Here is a 16251-nt window from a genome sequence, read left to right as displayed (position 1 = left end):
GGTCACATGTGCTACACCTTTTTTAAACATTGTTAAGCCATGACCTCCTTTACCTAGGAGAGTTAAACATTGAATTCAAGTACTAGTGTATGAGCCATTACTAAAATCATTTGTCATGAAAAAAATACACACCAATTAAGTGTCTAATTGTGCATACTGTTGAAATAAATGCTTTTAAATGGTCAATGTACATAGACTTGTTCCCCCCCTTTGAGAAGTCCAAGAATGAAAGACCTACCGTGTGGATCCACACTTATACAACACACAGGAAGCCAAAGAGATGAATGATGTTTCGACATGAAATGCTAACTCCTGATTAATATAAACCCATCATAAAGTGATTTCAATTCCATTTAATCCTGTAGTTGAAATGTGAGGTTACATGAAGTTTTTTCAAAGTCAGACTATAGTTTTCAAACATATTGATGCTTAAAATTACAAAATTAATATCGTACTTTTAAAAGGCAGATACATATCCACAGCTGCTCTGTTTCTCCATCATGTCATCCCCTTAGTCTTTCCAAAGTGACATTCAGAAACTAACTCAATTCAATCCAATGGCTTTGGTGAGGTGAGGTGTGTATTAAAATGACTCATCATTCTGTTACTTGCACAAACTTCCATGAGCCTCTTCTACTCTAAAGAAAGGGGTCAGATATCATATCAAAAATTGCAAGAAAGAAAGAGACAAAGAAAGAAAGAAGAGGGAGAGAGAGAGAGAGAGGGAGGGAGAGAGGGAGGGGCCTCTCTTTTCATGTTACAAGTCTTCTATAGTTAGATAAGCTTAAGGCCTTATTCAGAGGGAGATATACTCAAAAAAGAGGTGCATTTTAATCTGCATATCCTAGTTTCAAGAAGATAAAAGAAGGAAAAAGCCTAGCTACATTGACATGAGAGTGGTAGGAAGACAAATTAAGGGAGAGAAGACACAAAGACTCATGTAAAGAAGGAATTGATAAAATACTATACTGAAAGCAAATGTAAAGTAAAACTATTACAGAAAAAAAGAAGAATCAAAATAATTTTGAGGGTAATAACATTGTGAACAAACATAACTAAGGCACAGCAAACACTGTTTTGGATTTATATTTTTATTTTTCCTATGAAAACACTCAGGCATTTTCCCCTCTTAACATGCTAGCAAATTAATATTATCAACACTTTTGTGTTATACACATTTTTAGAACTATTTTAAATGAAAGGTGCATGACGTAGCCTTGTTAAGATTCCTACATGATGTAATCGTTTTGTTTTAAATTTCATTGCAAACGGACTCAGGTATGATTTTATTATTGATAACTGATAATGTAAAATAGCAAAATCAGTGGCATCCACATGACTGTCAAACTTTCTTAATTCTCTTCAATAATGCTGTTAACAAAATTAACTTTAAAGAAATTATCACTGCACAACGCAGGCAATAAAATATTACGATAAAGACAACACTTTCTCCCCCAATTCATGTTTTCCACTTTTTTGGAAAAAGCATGTCAATAGTTCATTTGTAATCTGAGGAACTGTAAGATGACACTGGAGTGGCATAATGTAGCCAATCAACAGCAGGAATAAGTCTGCTGGTATAAAATCTAGAAATTATCAGCAACCTTAATTTTTTTCACAATCTTTAAATTTTTTGCAAAGAGAAAAATATACAATATAAGACTTGTGTTTTCTTCTATGTTCCAAAATGTGCCGTTCTTTAAAGTAAACCCTTTGAGCAAAAATCTGTATATTATGACTGCCATCCCGGTTGCAGCTCTGCAAAGCAAGGTAAGATAGCGCAGCATAGCTTTTATCTGCAAGGATTCCCTGAGGCCGTTTCTGTAAAAGGGTTAATGACAGATGTTTCCATTAAATCTGACCTACCTCTTAATTTTGCCATTGCCTGATAATATCCTGGCTTTGTGCTTATTTGCATGGGCAAATGGAGTCACTCCATAACAAGTAACACACCGCCCTCATTGAAACAGAAGGTCAATTCATTTTAAACCAATGTGCACAATATTTTTTGTAGTTGTAGTCTAAAAAAGAAAATTCCCTTTCACACAATGCTACTTTTACAATGAATTAAATGCTCTGTTTTCTGAAACCATGGACACAATGTATATCTGTAGGCAGAGACCAGTACTACCAATGGAAATCAATACATCCCCTTGTAGGTAACCAACGAAAGAAATCACTTCTATCCCTAGGATGCCCCACTTATTTTTATACTAAATACATCAGGATACAGTAAATTTTCTTTGCCGGTAAATTAGCTGAGAACTTCAAAATGCTAGCAGCGCTTTCTTGTTTATTGAGTGTTATTACTTTTGCAAAGAAAAAAATTCTGTAAGTATAGAGGAAATAGTATTGTCTCAGGTTGGTTAAAAGATACAGGCTCTTTAGCCTTTAGGATACCAGACTAAAAGGTACAGTTAAGAAGTACTCTTTTCACTCTAGGTAGAGAGAGTAAATGATCCTGAACCTTCATCAGGTTGCTGTAATAAGCCCCTTAGAAAGTAAGTACATAAATAAATATAGTTCATGCACAAGGTTCCATTGCATATATGTAGTTATATGCAAGGTTCCATTCCAGCCTCTTCTTTGGGTGGCAGGACCAAATGAGGTGAAAATAAGTGTCAAGGGGTCTTTCTATGATTCTTATAAAGAAATATCTCAAATATGTGCTTCCTGGAATTGTGAATAGTCTATAGCCAAGACTAAAGGAACACTGCATTAATCTAGCTGTGCTGTTTTATTTTATTATAACATTTAAGGAGTTTAAAATTAGCACTTGCTAGAGAAATAGTCTCTACATAATTATATACAGTGCTTTATACACATATACTATATGCATATTACATTTTATGTTTATCATTAGAGTCTGATCTCTAAGACATTTAAATATTGAAATTCTGGCATTAAATTTCACCTTACTCTGAAAACGGCACTCCTGTGTTTTTGATAGAAAATCCATATTCACAACACTCTCATCGCACCAAAATCTTTAAACTATCTGAAAAGGAAATAGGCTAGATTCATGCTTAGAAGAGCGGTACTTGCTAAATAGCCAATTTCTTCATTTGAGATAAATAAACCCCACACTTGGCACTTGAGTATTTCAAGCCATTGAAACAATTCAGAAAACCCTATTTGCCTAGTCCAAGGTTTGGTTTTTTTAATGAATTTGCTTAAGAAAATTCTATCCTCACCATGCTGCCTAAACTTTATCTGAAAATAAGATAGATGAGGAAGGAACAGTAAGTGACTCCCTTCAACAAGCCCAGGAAGGCGTCTTCTCAGCAGGTGTGTGTGGTGGGTGGCGGCATGTTGTCCCTTCCCATAGGACACCCATATCAGATCCCCCTGCCCCAACCTCAAACCTGGATTCACTCCATGTTTGAGAGTCCATAAGTCTCCAGGGAAGGGAATCACATCTCCCCTTACCAATTCTCAGGTTGGTGTAGAAACTTGACAATAGTAATTAAAGAAATAGAAGAAGAAAGCAAACAGCCAACATTCACTGGGTCATTACTAATTCCAAGTATCATGTTGAGTTCTTCACGTGTTGTTTCTGTGAGGTGATACTAGTTAAGATTAAGACATATTCCCTACTCTAATATGAAGCAAACTATATGTAATCACCACAGAGATGTGAATAAGTGTCTATTCTATGATTTCTCAACTCTGACAGTTACCAGTGGAAATATTGGTTTGAGAAGTGAGTGTGTGGGTGAATTCTTCAGAAAGGGTTGAATTCTTCAGAAATGACCAATGGATGGTCATTTAAAGCACAACCCAACATCAAAAGTATAAAAAACAATGAAACCCAAAGAATTTACAAAATACATTGTTAATGCAAGATTCCAAGTACTGTGAAGGATACCGTGGGAGAAAGATGTGGTTCCCTTTCTTCACAAACTTATAGCTTCATTATTACAAGGAGTTAAAAAGTAATATAATAAAAATGATATCAAATATGTAAACAATAATAACCTACATGAATGGAATTGTCTATGCTGAGTAGTAAAAGACATTAGGGATGTTAATCAAGTGATGCATAGATACATAAGTCCAGTTTTATGCCTAGAGTAAATCAGCAACAACAGTAAAATATCAACAGTTGGTGATGTGAATCACGGTTTTATAGTAAATTAAATTAATTATAATAAATGACAGCATTTACTATGTACCAGAAACTATACAAAGTAGTCTATACATTTGTGTCACGTAATCTTCAAAATAGCACTATGAAGCAGATACAATTATTATCGCAATTTATGGATAATGAAACTGAGGCTTGAAAAGATTACACACTTCCCCAGGGCCACAGAGCTAAGAAGTAGTGGAGCCAGGAATTGCACCCATATGTTTTTTGTTTCTGTTTTTGTTTTTGTTTTGAGAGGGAGTCTCATTCTGTTGCCAGGCTGGAGTGCAATGGCACAATCTCAGCTTACTGCAACCTCCGACTCCCTAGTTCAAGCAGTTCTCCTGCCTCAGCCTCTGATGTGGCTGGGACTACAGGCGCACATCACCACGCCCAACTAGTTTTTGTATTTTTAGTAGAGGCAGGGTTTCACCATGTTGGCCAGGCCAGTCTTAATCTCTTGACCTCGTTATCCACCCACCTTGGTTTCCCAAAGTCCTGGGATTACAGGCGTGAGCCACTGCGCCTGGCCTCCTAGACATTTTTACTGCAGTCTTATACTCTCAACGACGACACCTCTCTTGCAGGTGCCTGGGCTTTGGGCTTTAGAATCACAGAATGGGGTAACAGTCTACATTCTTATATACAGTTCACATACTTGCTATGTGAGCTTAGGCAAAGTTCTTATATTTTTAGAATAGGAAAAACAATACGACTCTGTTATCATGGAGATCAGTTGTTTTGTTCTGGCTGGCATCTCTTCAGGTAAAAAAACAAAACAAAATAAACATATTTTCCTATGGGAAACAACTAGTCCCCCATTCTCAAACAAGAGACAGGCATAGAGCCATATCCTGACCAAAGAGCATGTTATCTTCTCATCCATGAGGATGGATTCGGGTATGGACCCACACAAGCCAGACTAGTAGGCTCCTTACGTGGGACTTTGATAAAGCTATGAAGGAAGAAACTCTAACTTTGTTTATTTTAGGATAGGGATTGGAGCTGCTTGCATAGAGACCATATGGACAAAGCTTGCCTAAAAACGAAGCTAACACAGAAGATGGCGAAGAAAGATGAGAGATGATGACAGCAACGGAGCCCTGTGATCTGGTCATGCTTGAAGCTAGGCAGCTCCTGAAATTGCCATTTATTTGAAACAACACGCCCTTCCTTCTTATGACCAAGCATATCTGGATTGTGTTTCTGACGCTTACAACCTAAAAGAGCCCTAGTATCACCTCACAGAAACAACACGTGAAGAACTCAACATGATACTTGGAATTAGTAATGACCCAGTGAATGTTGGCTGTTTGCTTTCTTCTTCTATTTCTTTAATTACTATTGTCAAGTTTCTACACCAATATTGGGGATCTTGGATTTAAAAAGGACCAAGAGAAGAAATTACTATGAGACAGTTTTCCCATACAAGGCACAAGCAGAGAACAAGGGGACAAATTGTAAGGATCCATAAGCACCCAATAAGTATTACATGTTAAGGGACATCAAACGTCAGCCTCCCTTTCTTCCCAGCTGATATTAGCATTCCCAGTTAGCTTCTACAGGCCTTTAGAGGAGCCAGAACATCAAACCATCAATTATTGCCATGTATCTACTTTGTAGTCACAATGTTTGGTCATATCCAACTATGATGGATATGGAGGTCATATCCATAATCCAAATCATTATCCAGGTAGAAATAACATTTAATGAAAACCAAGGCCCCAGTTTATTTAGCTACTGCCAAAGTATCAATGATAACATTTGCACAAGGCTCTAAACATATGGCATTGCAAAAAAGCTAAGCAATTTGGTTCTAAGAACTTTCTTCCATGTTACCCAAAAGCCTAAGGTCAGTAATTAGGTTGCTAGTCATAACTGAATCACCTAAGGTTTACAAGATTGCCATATACCTATTGCTTCAATATGATGGTGGGCGGGGGGAATTTTTCTCTCTTCTGCTTCCTCTTTTGAACAAGCTCTGTAACGTAAGAAGCAAGAATGGTTCCAGAGGAACTGTTGTGAGCCACTGCATCAATCACAGGAACATTAAAACACTGCTTGGTAGTCATTACTATATGAAGTATTCTCTTGCTTTGTGGAAAATGGTTTCAAATAATTGTGTTTGAATGAGAGTTTTGTTCTTTTTTTATAAAGGCATTTGAGAGAGAATAAAATGTGGAAAAGAAAATATATTAAAGATAATTAACAAAGTTGCATCAACTAATTGCTATCAAATGATATCAACATATTTGCACAGGAGTCACATATTATAGGCTCACAGGCTCAAGAGGCAGACTGACATCCCAATAAAATAGTTGCCAAACTGATGTACAATCATTACAAAAAGGCACAAGAATTTGGCCCAACTAAGCGAATAAAACTCTGCTCACTTCAAAACCCTATTCTTTCCGCCAGGCCTTTCTATTGCAGATAATAAGCATAAATAGAATAAAGCTTAAAATGATTTCTACCTTCATTTCTAACTTCTCTTTCTGGTGTTAGCAAAGTTGATCTTTTACCATTGATAGTTTGTGGTTTGTGTTAGCGATGCCATGTGATATAAGGACAATGTAGCTGCTTGCTGGAAAGAAATTCACTGGAGGACTGGTCAAATATCAGTAGCTCTAAATGTTTCTGTGTGACAGGGACTGATGAAGGAACATATTACAGTGTCTTAAATTCGAGCCAACAAAGACTCATACCATTATTATAGACTGGAGTTCTTCAACTATGCTTCCTCTGTAGGAAAAAGAGCTGGGCAGAAGGGTGGGGCCTCCTGACAGCTTTCTAAAGACATGACCCTGAAGTGTTAGAGCTTGCCAGTGAGCCACCCACAGAAAATCCTACTGCTTATGTGTAGCATCACTCTAGGCTATAGGAAAATCAGTGAACAAAGTATTCAGGCTAGTAACTTCTTCAGGAAGTTCTCAGGCTTAGAAACTGAACAGGGAATTATGAGATGGGAGGCTGCCAATCTTTTCTGGAGTGGCCCTGGGCAAGTTATTTTGTGTCTCATATTCTTCAGCTATAGACTGTGGTTAGTACTGCTATTATTGATAATAAAAACATCCTACCAACAACTCCTAGGAACAATATTGTAAGGATTTGTGTTTGTACAGTGATTTAAGAAAGAAGGAAGAAAGGCACGGCGTTATACTATTACCAAGTGCTTTATCAACCAGCATACTGCATAATGTGTTATAATGTACCATGTGCCCATGGAAACATGAAATCATTCATAATTCTTAAGTACTGCCAGATGTGTAGCTATAACAAACTTCAACCCTTTCTGAAGAATTCACCCACACACTCACTTCTCAAACCAATATTTCCACTGGTAACTGTCAGAGTTGAGAAATCATAGAATAGACACTTATTCACATCTCTGTGGTGATTACATATAGTTTGCTTCATATTAGAGTAGGGAATATGTCTTAATCATAATTTTATAACTAGTGACTTTCTGGTATATAATGAGTGCTCTAAAAAAGGGTTATTGAATGAATGAATGAACAGATAGACAGCAATCAGACATGGTAATCAAAGAATAAATACATTTCAGTAATGGCACCACATAGACTCAGCAAAGTCTCTAGTGCAAAGAATATTTAGAGTGGAGGTGACCAAATATTGGCCTCTTCCCAGCAAGTCTATATATTATTTCCTAGTATTAATTCATTTGTCACTTGTCATAAGTTTCTGGAATGTGCAAGTAATCCTATTACAAGAGATGCTTGCCACTCTCAATGAAGGCATCTGGCTTTACTTAAGGATGGTGAATTATTTCATATTTCAATGGTTAGGAACATGGCACATTACACCTTTTACGCAGATTGAGGAATCTCTGAATATTATAATATAGCTGACATAGATGAAGAAATACTTTAAGGCACACAAACATAATGAAATGGGAATAAACTCTGGACTGACAATCAGAAGATCTAGCTCTGCCCCATTTTTGCTCTGTACATTTACTCTACTTACTCATTAATATCTCTGAGCCTCTGTTTTCATCTGTAATGACATATGTGTTTAATAAAAAATTCATTTATTCAAGGTAAATAAGTTAATTTAGTAAGTCAAATAATGTATACAAAAGTGGAAAATGCCACACATATAGAATGACAGCAGGGAAAAAAATGGAAGAGAGAGAGGGCTACAGTGTACGTAAAGATCCTTAAGCTTGGCATCCAGAACTACTGTCTTGTAGTTCGTCTGCTTAACACAGGACCTAAAAGAATACCATATGAACCACCGGTGAGAGCCTTTGAATTGGAGGCACCAACAAGATAATTGCATTCAGTTCTCTCCGTGGGCCTTCTAAGCTCCCTTCTGATAAACTCTTCAACAATGGTGCTCTTCAAAGAGTGACCGTTCCGTAGCTGGTATCAGATTTGGCAAGTATCATTTAAAATGCAGCCTCTCAAAACTTACCCAAGGACACTGTAATGCAATACAGCAAGTACCCAAGATGATTCTTACGTACACTGGTTTAGTAGATTCTCAATTTACTTTTGAACATCTGGTAACTGTGGCACCAGAGCAGTTGCATCAGAAAGGATATATGCTCATATACCAAGTTACAGATATGTAACTCATATATCAAGCTTTTTACAGTTGACAAACTATTTCTAAATATATGAAATATAATATGTAAAACAATCAGAAATGGTTTAAAAGTTTCAAAATACTACAGAAATAAAATACAATATAAATTTTAAAATAAAATTGAATCCATGATCAATTTATGCTTTTGTTTTTTTTTTTTTTTACAAAATGTTACTTTGGTTATTATCTGTTCTCCTTATGAGACTGTGTTCAATATGGTGCTGGAACTTGGTTTTGTTCCCAGCTGTATCCTGACCACAGAAAGGTCCTAGCACACAGTAGATGCTCAACAAATATTTCATAATAAATAGTCATTTCAGAACAATGACTATCTGTAAGTAAATATATGTCTCAGAAGAGGTGTCAGTTCAAAATCTTCCTGCTAATACGTAAGGATGGGTTCATGTGACAGAGGTTATAGCTCAGATTATCTTATGAGAAGCAGGGAAACAGGAAACAAATATAGGCTATCAGCCAAAGAGAGTTGATATGCATACATTCCCCTTAGATACTAATTTTTTAACTGAGGTTGAAAATGTAAACTGGAAGGTAATATCCTTAATCTCCAGAGGGTTTTATTCCAAAACAAGACTCAGTCACATAAAAATGCTCCCTAATGAAGAATGACACTGTGCTCCACATTAAGGGGGTGAAAGCGCATAGTTTAATGATGTGACTATGTGTAAGGGTCGGTAGTTATCAGAAGAATGACAATGGGCTGCCAGAGACATTCAGTTCTTGAGTGTGATCTTGGCTCTCTCCCATCCCTTGGCCTCCAGTTCTTACCTGATCATTCTGTGCCCTCTTATTCCTCAAAGATGAGGGAAGGCTGCGGTCATCAGGAACAATGATAAGATGAAGGAAAGAGAATCATGGATGTTACTTGGCGGTCATGCTTTTGCTAATCAAAGAATAGAAGTCAAGTTTCCACAGGGATGTGGTGTGGCTCTAGTCACCCCTAGAGGAACATGAAGATGGAATCCAGAATCTGTAAATCAACCGGGCAAAGGTTGGGGTACAAGTGCCTCCAAATGAAATAATCACTAAATGAGTCCAATGCTAAAGTCTATAATTTTAGTTGCTGATTCCTTACAATGATGATTGTCAACCAGGACCTTCTTCACTTTGGGCCCAGGCCTTTAATCTCCAAGATATGTATGTCCCTGCCTTATCTCACTTCACTCTGCAAATGACATAAAAGCTCAGCATCCATAATTATAAAATGACCAGAGTCATGAATTAATTCTGAGTAGGGTGAGGACAGAGTTAACTTCTGCACATTTACCCCTAAGGAGCTTTGTTCTTGAGAAGGATCCATGTTTGTTCATACATTGTATTCTTTTATTCTTTCATTTAGGAAATATTTTAATGCCTTAAGGAACTTATGGTCTAAAAAAATAGGATTTCAATAATTGTGCATTAAATGAATAAATACAGAACAAATAAATGAACTTGGGATTACAATGTTTATAATTCTGCAATGAACTAACTATAAATTTGCCAAAAAGATACAAACTCTAATTGTCAGTTGATGTGGAAGGCTGATAAATGCACACAGTCTTAAAATTGGCTTATGATGTTAAACTAATGGGTATCAACTCCAAAAGTCACAATGGGACTCATGTAAGTATTTGCAAGATGTAATAAAATCTGGACTTTAAGATAGTATACAGTAAAAATCAATCAATCATGAAAATGAAAATATTCTATGAGAGCTTCCAATGAAGATGTAGTAAAAAAGACAAAATAGCTGTACATAACAGGTGCTCAGTAAGTGTGGGCTGAAATAATGAATCCTTGAAAAAATTTTTGAAGTAGATAAATAGAAATAGCAATAAAACAATGAATTAAAAATGTGAAAATTGATATTGTTTGAATATAAATAGGATAAACGCAAATTTCAGAAAGTAAATAGTTATTTAAAAGTTTATTAGAAGAGCAGAGTAGAAAAAAATGTTCTACATTCCTGCAGAAATTACTTAACTTACCGAAACAAAGCCACATCCGGTATAAATTGTAGCAGTGGTTAAAAGTTCACAATCATTCTTAAAAATGTTTTAAGAAACAGAAGCAGGAAAATATTGCACCTATTTATAACTAGCAGCGGGGGAAAAGGTGAAGACTAAGTAAGTATCCAAAATGACACAAAGTTGAACCAAGATGAATACAGGTAATCAGAGATTTTATTTACCTTTCACCTATAAGTTGCCATCTTTTTGAGAGAACGAACTCTACCAGAGGCTCAATTCTGATTCAGAAGGAAAAGAGTCACTTTCTGAGTCATAACATCACTCTGGTTTTCCTTTTAATTCTCTGTTCCAAGCCCTACCAAATCCCAACCCATTTTAATTTGTCTAAAGGTGGCCTGGCCAGCACCAGAATTTAATGCTTCCATAAATGAACTCTGATTGACATGAAAGATGACTCACTCACAGAAAAACTTGTATTGCTGCCATTTGGTCAGTTTGGGGTTTGTTTTTAAAATGAATGCCAGTTGAGGCTGAGCAGAAGCCAGGGTGTGTTTTTATTTTATGTCTCAAATAAAAATAAAGAGCTGGGTATGAATAATCAAAGTGGCAGGCGCCTCCCTGGATACCTCTAAACCTTCCAAAAGCAGTCCCGAGGCTCAGCAAAATGTAATATAGTCAAAACAACCATGAACAGCATTAGTACCAAGGGTTTGCCCCAGAAAAATAACATAAGTGCCATACAGATTCCCTTGCAGCCCCAAACTGCAGTACCTTTCAACATTCTATTAAGTTAAAATATCCTTTTTCATTGGGTAGTAGTCCTAGAAAGAGTATTCCTAGAAGTGAGAATGATAGCAGATAATAGGAAGATAATATTACTATTATAGTAAAACTCTTAAAGGAAACAGAGATTAGAAATTAGCTATATATACATTATCACTTTCTAGGAAATGGTAGGAGATACATGGTCCTCCTCATTATTGAGATTGATCAACAATTTTATGGATTATACATACTCTTCACTTCTCTACAGTTTGCCTTTTCTTTAATAGCTCACAATACTTATGCAATCAGGAAACAAAGAAAAAAGGAAAAAAGCAAGAGAGAGTAGAGTAGACAGTGGAAAAACAGGAAGATGAAACTAAGGAGCTCAGGAGTTTGAGACCAGCCTGGGCAACATGATGAAACCCTGTCTCTTCTAAAATATAAAAAATGAGCTGGGCATGGTGGCATGTGCCTGTAGTCCCAGCTACTCGGGCAGTTGAGGGAGGAGAATTGCCTGAACCTAGGAGGCAGAGGTTGCAGTGAGCTGAGATCACACCATCGTACTCCAGCCTGAGCGACAGAGTGAGACTATCTCAAAACAAAAACAAAAAGAAACAAAAAAAACCTTCAAGGGTTATAAGAAAAGGGAAGTTAGCAGATTAAACGAGGGTTCTGTAAAATGTATGGATTAATGCGTCCTAGAAAAAGAATTAGAGACTTGAGAGCAGTGTACACAGCATAGTTGGAAATACTGATAACATTGCTCACAAAAATTTGGAACACTGAGCCAAAAGAAATCTGAAACTTTTGGTTTTAATATGGAATAAAGAGCAATGTAAAGAATTTTAGGGAAAAAAAAGAATTTTAGGAAACACCTATATCATGTTATATTTGGAAGTAATTAACACTATAGTATATACTGTGATAATAAATAAAAGAGATTCTTTTAGAAAACTTGTGATGTTATAGAAGCCCTCATTTGCATATGGTCTAACACAAGGTAAATGCCACTGCCCAACTGCAGAATGGAAGTTATTCATTTTTAAGATCTCCTATTGCTGATGTACTCATCTCAGCAAAACAACTCTTAAGGTATCTTCATTTTTAGAAAGGTCAAAATAACGTGTATATATATATGCTAATATATATATATATATTAGCACATTCATTCCTAGTTTATAACCAAGATAAATAGGTACTGCTCTCACCACTATAAACACAGGGCAAAAAAGATGCAGGAGGACTGGTCTTCAAGTGCCCTAGAAGTGCCCTGAAATTGTCTAATGAGGAACACCTTGTCCTATCACCCAGAGTTGAAGCCTCAAAAACAGGAACTTATTTTTATATAGCCCAAGGAGTTCCCATAGCCCCAGAAACTTAGCAAGAATTTGAAAAAGAAGTTGAAAATTAAGCTCAGCAATTCAGAAAGATCTCAGGGACTAGGCTGCTTGCATAATCCGAAAATAATATTTAGCATTGTTAGATGAAACTCCAGATTTAGGACCTGAAAAAATATAGGCAAAGTTTTCTTGGAGAAGTAACCCAACTGTAGAAATGTTGGTTAGCACTTTAAGTGATAATGATTTGTGAGGTGTTTTCAATTTTATTGTTTTAAATCAGCGTGGAAACCAAATAGAGCTTTCTATTCAGAAGCTCTACCTGCAAAATAGGTATGCTTATTCTCTCCACACCTCAAGTTCATGGTTTTACACCACCATCCTGGCCCAGTATTGTAAAGGTAATAGCTTTTCTTAATCTAAAGCTAAAGTGTAATAATTGCATAGCAAAGCAACGAAGTAATTAAAATAGAGTCTCATATAATTTTAAAGATACATCATTATAAAAATTATTATGAGAAGAACAGACTCCAGCATTACAAGTGGAGAACCAATATCGGAAAGAGTCTCCCAAACTGACATAGCAGTGATTACACAGTGACAGATCAGTGTATCTGCACAGGGAAAATCCCCTAGTTAGAGATCACAGCAGGATCCCATCCATCATATTACACATTAGTTCAGAGAACTAAAACTCTTGAAGCATTTTTGGCAGCAGGGAGAACTTCTAGCATCCTAATGCTTTTACAAGGCTGGATTTTTCTTTTCTCCCCAATGTGCTTCAAGATTTCATAACACAAGAAACATAGGAGCAAAAGTTAAAATGCTTTAATGGTCCCCATAGGCTATTTAAATAAACACTGTGATTGCAATTTAGACAATCTGGAGTCCATTCAATATTAAATCCCCACCTAAAGCTACAGCTACTATACAAATAGGGAATTCATGGTATACTCCACATGGCCATTTACTATGGTACCTATTGCTTCTTGACAATCATGGGGAGGAGCTTGCCAGGCCTAACATTACACCAGTTAAATCTGTCAACAACTGGGGAGAGCGCTCTGCTGAGCAAACATACTGATCCCTCTCACACAGCCCGTCTTTGTCCTGAGTTAGCCGCAACAACACTAATCTCATACTATCTTCAGCAGTGCAAGCAGAAACTTCTTCTGCGACCAGCTGTAACAAAAGATGCCTTTCTTTATTTTCACACACTACATGTATATATTTATGCTGTCCCTTCCGCTCCCTCCCCCTCCATTTCTACCCCTTCCTACAGACCCAATTCTAAATAAAGCTTGATTGGAATAAATCATAAGCAATGCTTCATCTCAGAAAAATACAGAAAGGAAGAGGCAACAGGACTGATCAAGCCCTCTGATCACACCCCAGTAAAAATAATGCTCCATAATGGACAGTATTGTCTGTGCCAGGGAAAAGAGCAGACCCCAGAACTAGGTGGGCAATAAATATCCTAAAATATGGTGTGCCAAATTGAAACAATGGGGGTGGCGAAATACATATAACCACTGACTGTTCCTCCTACTTCTTTCAGACCTCAGGAAATTCATGGAATCATGGTGCCCTTTTTCATATTTATCGCTAAAAAAAAAAAACTGTGATAGAGGATTGGTATTTTAACCATGCCATTAGAAAAGTAGTATTATTATTAACTTAGACTTTTTCCAGTTATAAAACAGTAATATGGTATTTATGTTTAGGGAAGAGAACAAACATTTTTAGACATCATTTATATTCAGTAAAATAAAAAATCTTAAGTGTACAGCTCAAAGAATTTTCACCTGCATATCCATTTATAAAATCATCCTCGGATTGAGATGTAGCCTATTTCTGTCATGCCAGATGGTTTATACATGCCCTTCCAGTCAATTATCCACCAGAGGTAACCTTCATAGATTCATTTTGCTTAGTATAAAACTAGGCTAGTTTGGTTAATCACCATAGGTTTTGTCTAGAACAAACATGTTTGAAGCTTATACGCCAAACATTTTGCCAAAAATGTTCTGTACATTATCCTATTTTAAACTCACTTAGTCCTGAATACAACAGGAGACTGGCATTTCTGTCCCAAGTTTCTAAGACAAAAGATAAGTAACCTGCTCAACATAAAGATGCATGTGAAATTCCAAATCTATTATACTTAAATAATTAGTTACGCTATATTTATACCATGCAGACCATTAAATATGACCCCAATTAATGGCTTAAAAACTAAATACATCAAAAAATAACAGTGTAATAACAATATTAACCCCATTCTATCTGGCAGGTATTGGGCTAAGTGCTTGACTGCATTGCCTAATTTAATCCCCACATCAACCACATTAGGCAGCTACTGTTATCTCCATTAGGCAGACGTTCAAGAAGGTAAAAACATTTGCCCACATTTAAACAACAAGTGGATTCAAGCCTTGTTTTTTAATCCATAGTACTTAGTTCATAACAGGTGCTCAATAAACATGGCGAATCACGAAATTAAAGAATGACGAAAAATGCTTGAGGAAGGGTAGATTATGTTTTGAAAATGCCGGGCAAAGTTGTTTATCACTTCCATGATAGCATTTGCAGAAAAAAATTATAAAAGTGGAAAGTTAGATGGAATCTTAGACATTAGCTGATCCCTATTCCTCATTTTAGAGATGAGTAAACTGAAGCACAAAGTGTAACCTGTTCAAGGGAACATAGCCAGATAATGTTGAAACTTGGACTCGAATTCAGGTTTCCCAATTCTCATTCAAGTGTTAGCTATGTTCTATTTCTATGGTTCTGAATCAAACATACTGCATGGGTTCTAAATAAGTTTGCAATTGAATTTGATAAGTTTATCAACACTTCAAATAGCTGTGACAACTATTCTGTAATGTGTTAAAAGGAGAAGGGGAGAAAAGAAGAAATATAGAGCAAAGTTTCTTTCCTTAAGATGCTTGGATATTTCATTGGCAAGACAAGAATTAACCTTATGAGACAGTGAATACTATTAAAATGTGTGCTCCTAAAAGAAATAAAAACAGACTGCCATATAAAGGATTGTATGATAATTTATATCATTAAGTATAATCAACTACCACAATTTATGGAACAGATAACACCTGCAATGAAAGTCAGAAAGAGATGAGATCAGTGTTGGCAGGAAATATGAAGACACTTGAGACCTATTTAGAAGTCATAGTAGGCTCACAGATTTCAGAAGCCATCCAGTGCAATTTCTAGTTTTAGACAGGAGAAAGTAAGTGTGTCCTGAGGGATAACAGCTCTTGCCCATGACCCTAAATTTCTTTGATTGCAGCAATGTAGCTATAACTACTTACTTCCAGTCCATGGTTCTGTCCATTAGCACCATTTTAACAACTTCTCCATGAGACATTAATGGAGAAAACCTACTCTTCACCTCAAAGAGTAAAATAAATTAAAACAT

The 16251-nt window shown here is 36.3% G+C and overlaps 1 protein-coding gene across 15 annotated transcripts in view; it reads right to left on the bottom strand.

Annotated features, from left to right (window-relative positions):
- Nucleotides 1-16251, bottom strand: part of SOX5 (SRY-box transcription factor 5) — a 1034770-nt gene that overhangs the window by 519093 nt on the left and 499426 nt on the right. The window lies entirely within an intron of this gene.

This window comes from Callithrix jacchus, chromosome 9 (genome assembly GCF_049354715.1).
Source record: "Callithrix jacchus isolate 240 chromosome 9, calJac240_pri, whole genome shotgun sequence".
In the NCBI taxonomy this organism is placed as follows: Eukaryota; Metazoa; Chordata; class Mammalia; order Primates; family Cebidae; genus Callithrix; species Callithrix jacchus.
This window is presented reverse-complemented; position numbering and strand designations above follow the sequence as displayed.